This window comes from Schistocerca piceifrons, chromosome 7 (genome assembly GCF_021461385.2).
Source record: "Schistocerca piceifrons isolate TAMUIC-IGC-003096 chromosome 7, iqSchPice1.1, whole genome shotgun sequence".
NCBI classification, from domain to species: Eukaryota; Metazoa; Arthropoda; class Insecta; order Orthoptera; family Acrididae; genus Schistocerca; species Schistocerca piceifrons.
The window spans coordinates 13,200,057-13,207,937 of record NC_060144.1 but is presented as its reverse complement, the minus strand read 5'-3'; positions in this window follow the sequence as shown (position 1 = coordinate 13,207,937).

The window sequence follows — 7,881 nt, the reverse complement described above, 5'->3', positions numbered from 1 at the left end:
GTTAGTGGTAGAACCAGAGTCAAAAGTTCTGCGGTGGTCAGCGACGAGTCTCTCTACTGTCCGTGGTCTCCACTCTGTAGACGACACGGTGAAACCTTACAGGAAACCGCGACTCCCGAGACTTATATTTCTCCTCTCCCTGTAATCACAGCGGGGAGCTATTGGATTTAACTACAGCGTTGATTTGCCATTTGTTGTAGGGACATAAAGTTGGCCAGTAGGTGGTAAAAATGATAAATACTGCTGCCACGCTCTTGATGACCAGAGTACCAAATGGCATATCGCACCAGGATAATGCACGACGCCACACTACAGTTCACAACACAGCTGCCTTACAGAATGTACATACTGTTGACTGCTCTGCCCAGTCTGCTGACTGCCATTCATAATTCAGGTCGGGGATGTGATGGGGAAAAACATACTTCCATTCCAGTCTTCAACCAGCAATCGTCATGGACTGACACAATATGTGCCTCAAGCGCGTTACGAAGTCATTCAGGGTGACTGAGACGGTACGACACGCTGTTTTGTTTCTGGATATCCCCCTCCCCCTCACTTCTCAGTACTCGCTGTGATGTCAATAACGAGATGGGATTGGAGTCTCTGGTCGCCGCATATCGTTGGCGAGTTGGCTTCCCGCGCACTGCGAGGCGACAGAACGAGGAAGAAGGGGGTCGCTGTGACTTTTTTTGTTTTTTTTTGTTTGTTTATTTGGCCTTTGAGTGTGTACTCAATTTAGCCATCGGCAACACATAGTGACAATGTACACATAATTGAATAAACAAATACAGAAATGCATATTTACAAGAATAAAAAGCTTAACTGTTACAGTTTTGTACATACTGTTTTAAAAATTGTATTGAATTGAATTGGAAAATAATTAAAAGTGTCTTGGCTTACAATTCACACCAATTCTGAAATATCTTCATCAGCAAGACATATTTATAATTGACGTACACCATTAAAACCTACAGATTGTGACCAGTACTCTTGATGAAGTTAACGATCATTTTATATAGACGAACGTCTTTAGTGGCTCTGAGCACTATGGGACTTAACATCCATGGTCATCAGTCCCCTAGAACTTAGAACTACTTAAACCTAACTAACCTAAGGACAGCACAGAACACCCAGTCATCACGAGGCAGAGGAACGTCTTTAGTACACAAAAGAGAAGAAGCTGATTGAGGAAGATGGTAGCCCATACTCAGCAATGTCTTCAAGAAGACCAACAGTTCACGGTCAAATTTGGGGCACATAAATAAGATGTGGTTGACATCACCTTCCGACTCAGGATCACACTCACATGCTGGTGAACTGTAAACGTTGATCCGATGTAGATGTTGTGGGAAAGAGGCATGATTGAAGCGGAGTCTTATGATGGTAGAAATCGTGGATCGATTCAGATGTGTCCTCATGAACCACGGCTGTGAAGGAATCCGAGGTTGTAGCGATGCGTAATAACCGCCTTTTGTCTGTTGAGAAACGTTCCACATTTCCTGCCATTGTTGTCTTGCGTGATCCTTGACTTCACGTAAGTAGCCTGTATAAGGAAGGTGCAGATCCAGGACGGTGCCTAAGGTCGCCGCTTGTTTGGCTAATGCATCAACTTCATCATTATAGAGGATACCAGAGTGGGAAGGTACACACAACAAATGGATCGTCCGGCCCGTGCGTGTGCTGCGAATATATTCAGATATCACATCCAAGATATAACTGTTGGTTGTTTTGTTCCATCGACTGTACTGAATGTTTTTAAGAACGCTTTGCGAGTCAGATACTATCAATATCTTGGGGAAGGAAGTGCTAGAGACAAAATTAAGTGCTTCCAAAACTGCCACTGTCTCCGCCGTAAAAATAGAAGTGCTCGTAGGCGGTTTGAAGGTTTTGCGGATCTGGATCTGAGGGCAGAAAAAAGCGCATCCTGTACACTCTTCTTGAGGAATTTTGGAGCCATCGGTATATACACAGAGAAAACCCGGCCATTGTGCTTGAACGAGACGATTGAAGCCAACGTTGACATTAGTACTGTCCAGCCAGGTCGTACTTATATAATGGACTGGGATCTGGGAGCAGAGCGTTTGAAGATCATATTCAAAAACAGGTAGATGCCCTGAACGCCGTGTAGAATGTATGACAGGTGACCAAGTGTCAAAGCTGGCACAAACGGCTGGCACTTTATTCCTTCTGTGGGATGCAATCCACAGTCGATAAATGCAGTCTCTACTTTGACAGACGGAACTGTCCATAATGGCCATGCCTTGAATGTAGAATTTGTCCGATAACATTTGGCACCTAATGCTCAAGGGCATCTCCCCTGCTTCTATTAAAAGGACGTTGGTGGGCGTCGATCGCATGGCTCCAAGACAAGTACGAATGGCTCTATATTGAAGAGTATCTAATTTGGAGAGATGAATCTTTGACGCAGTATGGTAGAATTGACAGTCATAGTCTAATCGAGATAGAATTATCCCTCGGTACATGGTGAGTAAAACACTCTGGTGCGCTCCCCACCAGACACGAGTGAGTGATCTGATTACATTTAAACCTTCTTCACACTTGGTAACGGTGGATCGGATGTGGGGCGCTGTGAGTTAGCTGCGGACTATGCGTCAAGAGTGACGTCGGCGTTGGAGGGCGTGGCCGTTTGGTCGGTGGGCCCCGCGGAAATAGTCGGCTGGGGACGGAACGCCGTGGGTTCGAAGATCCTAGTGTGGAGGGCCGATGCCGTCCCGATGGCGGTCATCGTGTGGTCATTCAAGGGCTGAGAAGTGATTTCTTGGTTCTGCCCTTGGTTTCCGACGAAGAATTACGGCAAGTTTGGTGTATGAGGTGAAGAATTCTAAAAAGGTGCACGTTGGTGGCGCGTATATCACGCTTGTGAGTGGTGTAAGCTTTGCTTCGGTACTGCAATCTCCAGTTCGAGCGTTGATATCGGCATTGTCACCTAATTAGCTGATTTAAAGTAAATGACTGTTTTGGATCGAAGATGGATCCAAGCGAGGGACCGAATCATTGGTTGTCTTATTCAGAAACTGAAGTCGGCCCCAGCGTGTTAAACTCTGTTATCTACAGTTACAACGAGTGAACTTTGGAGGTACTTCAAATGGTTCAAATGGCTCTGAGCACTATGGGACTTAACATCTATGGTCATCAGTCCCCTAGAACTTAGAACTACTTAAACCTAAGTAACCTAAGGACAGCACACAACACTGAATCATCACGAGGCAGAGAAAATCCCTGACCCCGCCGGGAATCGAACCCGGGAACCCGGGCGTGGGAAGCGAGAACGCTACCGCACAATCACGAGCTGCGGACTTGGAGGTACTGTTAAGTGTTTGTAGTAATGGAAAGATTGACTGTGGATCTTTTCAGTCGGACGCTTATGAATCGTGTTAATTGCAGTTCACTTCTTATGATATTTTACGGTTCTACTTATCGTGGTGAAATCGCGGATAGTATTTTCATAATTTCGCTTGGGACATCATTCTGTGGTTTGGTGTGGCGCTCCCAAGAATTTAAAGCCCCATTTTTTTTTAACTGCCTTTGCCAAGATTACCTTGCAACAGTTGTTGATTTGTCTCTTGTCTACCCCACCGTACTGCTGTTTGGTGCTGAGCGGTATAGTCAAAGTTTTCAGTAGTACCGCATGTAGTCCCTCACCCGTTGCAAGATATGCGAGCCGCATCCATATCAACGTATAACCCCAGTATGCAATTTGTGTAAGTTGGTTGCGCTCTGTTAACGTTTTGTACATCGTGGAAAATCTTTCCAGTGCCGCATGTGATCCTCAAGGACAGCACCGGTGCACAACAGCACATGACCACGACGAAATCAAAATATATGTATTTATATTTTTTTAACGCATGTAACCACTGAGCTTAAGAATTGATTTGTGTGTTTTAATTTGAAAGGAAATTTACATACCTGGTTAATTTGCATACATAAAATGTCATACAGGTTTACATACATGGTTAATTATACCATCTATGATTAATTATTTGTCATAATTCGTTGGGTGTCGTACGTATCACATGTAGGGAGGTTTATGGCGTAAAGTGTTTAAAAGGAAGGAAAATATTTTATGATAGGTTGCGCATCGTAGAGGCTATTGGGTGTGAATGTACGTTGATAGTAATCAGATTTTATTACATTTAAGTTGTTGCTTAATTTAAAAATTTTGATCACTATTTTATTGCCTTTATAGATCACATGTGATATCTAGGAAAATTTTAGTACTGCCATGTGGCGTTAGAATTTTTTATTTAACCTTGAATTATGCAATTTATAATTTTTCTCCTTTTCTTAAAAAGGGATTTTGAGTTTTAAGAGTTGTAAACTGATTCTCAGAGCTGTTCTTTGATCTGTTATTTTTCAAGAGACAGTTGGTTATCCAATGCTTCGGGAACTTTCATTAAGAAATTATACTGAGGATCTTGCAGTTCATGATAACGAACGTTCACTTACCATTTAAAAATCAAGTTAATAAAGTTGTAAGCCGGCCCTAGTGGCCGAGCGGTTCTAGGCGCTACAATCTGGAACCGCGAGACCGCTACGGTCGCAGGTTCGAGTCCTGCCTCGGGCTTGGATGTATGTGATGTCCTTAGGTTAGTTAGGTTTAAGTAGTTCTAAGTTCTAGGGGACTGATGACCTCAGCAGTTAAGTCCCATAGTGCTCAGAGTCATCTAAATCAATAAAGTTGTAAAATTTTAAAGGTAAAAGAAAGGGCTTTTATTAGAGGAACGGTGCCTGCCCGTATTCCGCACAACGTCGACATATTCAAGGTACTGGCCTTCGGGAGTTGTCTGTTTTCCCCTATATCTATCCCAGCTAACGCCTGCGGGGCCATGTCAGTGACATTCGTGGACTGTTTCCTTTCATGCCACGTGGAATACAAGAACGTATTTGCGCCTGTGGGGGACACATCTCATACTGCTGTTGATGATGGAAATCAGGTTCGAATGGAAAGAAAGTTTAGACATCTAACATCCGTTATCTGATGAAGGTAACAGTTTGGTGGTTTCAATTTCCGTAAGTAACTGAATTCACATAGGTGCAAGACAATTCTCGGGGGACTCATGTCAACAGCTCACTGAGCAATAAAGCTTTGCAACAACGAAAAGATCTTCAGATATCATAATGAATTTAAATCCAAAACTGTAAAGTGCCTGGTTGGATGTAAGACATGTGCTGATGACCCTAGTCTAGACAGGTTTAATAAACCAATAAATAAAAAAATTACCCCTCTCCTGGAGACATATGTGTCTCAGCCGTATCTTCGACATGGATAAAAGCTGAAGCAATGAATCAAATAGTTGACACTCATATCTATCGTCCTCTTAATGGACCCAGAACGTTTCACAGTCACAAATATCCTAAAATGTGCAGAAAAGTGGAAGTCAGAAGGGGTCAAACATTTTGTTCGATGAGTGTTTCATCAGATCGTTATTCAAATCTACCATCACTTTTTGCCATTGAGAAAGAAGCTTTCTAGCCGTGAGGATTTTTGAACTTTCCCTTTTGTATATATCATGAGCACCTTTGTTCTCTTGTGTTGTGGTGTGATCCAAGGAGTGGTATGAGTATACCTAATTCTCCACGTCAGCCTACTGTGTGCAAGCAAAACTACTACAACCTACACTCATCTGAATTACCAAAGTAACTGTTGATTGGTGTCTCAGGAGACGTCCCCTCAACTATTACCTCCTTCTAGTCAAGTTGTGCCGTAAAGCACTTTCATACTCAGTTTTATTCTCTACCTCTTCATTAGTTATTCGATCTATCTATCTTATTGTCAGCGTTCTTTTGTAGCACCATATTTCAAGAGCTTCTGTTTTTTTCTTATGTTCACTATCGTCTACGTTTTCACTTCCGTTTAAAGGGCTATATCCCAAGTATTAATTTAACAAGAGACTTGCAAACGCTTTGATTAATCGTACCGAATTTCCCTTTCTCAATAAAATTTCCCTTGGCTCACCTCACTACACTCCATTACACGCGTTTTCTTTTCGCGGCACTATCAACTCCGTTCAATTGACCTTCCAAATCCATCGCCGTCGTACAGAGTTACAATGTCGACGGTAAAATGTTTTCATAGTTCTTTTTCTTGAACTTCTGTTCGCTTCCTAAACTTCCCTTTGTTTTCCTCTACTGTCTGCTCAATCTACACATTGAATACTATCGGGAATACGCCGTAATCCTGTCTCGACCCCTTCTCGACTACTGCTTGCCTTCCTTGTCCTTCGACTCTTATAATTGCATTTTGACTTTCTTAAGATCTGTGAGAAACCTTTCACTCCCCGTATTTTATTCCTGATAGCTTCATAATTTCAAGGATTAATTTCACTGCACATTGTCAAAGCTTTTCTAAATATTTAAATGCAGATTTTTTTGTTCTTCAGCTTATCTTGTAAAATAAGTAATGCGCCTCGTATATTCCTACATCTCCCCGGAACCCCAACTGATATCCTCCAAGATCGGCTTCTGCCCATTGTTTGATTTTTATTTAGATACATTTTCCTCCTCGCTGTCGTATAGCAGCAATACAGTTAATAACTATGAAAACGCTGAGGATATCAGTATACGAGGTGCTCCTGTGGGACGGACTTGTAATTAGTTTTCACCGTAATCCCGCCCGAGTGATGTTATGCGCGCGTCACGAGGCCATCTTGCGCAAGCAAGGTGGCCGCGGGTTTCCTCGCTGGTCTTCCCCAGCGCAAGGACGCCTACATGCCGTAACGCCTCACCCAACTACAGAGTACGTTCATATTTTAGAGTGCCCGCATAGGATCACGTCTGGCGTAGCCTCTGAATAAAACAATCCGACGAGCTTTGTGTAGTGTAAATTGCAGCTCGAGGATTTTCAAGGTATTGCCGATAAAATTAATACGTTCAGTAATTCAATGTTAGGTTCCCTACAGGTACCGTCGTGATCTGACTGAATACAGGAAAGAAAAGCAAGCGACGGCGTAAAATATTATTATTATTATTATTATTATTATTATTATTATTATTATTATCTTTCCTTTCTCAGACGTTATACCTGGTTAACAACGGAAAGTGACGCGGACATTGATCAAGCGTGACTTCCTTTTAACTGTACGGTATATGTTAAATTGCATTTAGGAACTTTCGGGTAATTGAACATGTATCAATAATTACAGATTTCTGTAGTTGTGAATATACGTTTGGATGTAGCTGTATTGCGTTGATGTACTGGTGGATACTGTGTGGTGTGACTCCTGTAGTTGATAGTATAATTGGTATAATGTCAACTTCATCCTGATGCCACATGTCCGCGCCGGACGGTGTGGCCGTGCGGTTCTAGGCGCTTCAGTCTGGAACCGCGTGACCGCTACGGTCGCAGGTTCGAGTCCTGTTGATGTTATGTGATCTAAAGGAATGGAGAAGTGGTTATGAAATTGCAATGGTGTAGCCGATTTATTTATATGAGTGAGTGCTTTGTGTATTTTGCTAGTTTCTGCTCGTCCTATAAAGAATTTTCTTAAATTGTCTACCTGTCCATAATGTAGCTTTTTATGTCGATAAATCCCCTTCGTCCTTCCTTTCTGCTTAATGTGAATCTTTCTGTTGCTGAATGTACGTGATGTATTCTATATTTGTGGCATTGTGATTGTGTAAGTGTACTGAGTGCTTCTAGTTCTGTGTTATTATTATTATTATTATTATTATTATTATTATTATTATTTTCATTAATATAATTATTATGTAGTTTGCAACATGAATAGTTGGCCTCATTATTCTATTCTATACTTAGTTCCACACTGTATACTTGAACTTCGAAAACATTATCCGCCTTTCATCTTGGCTTAATAAATACGATTCGTTGACACATTCTGCAACGAAGTATTTCAAAACCGT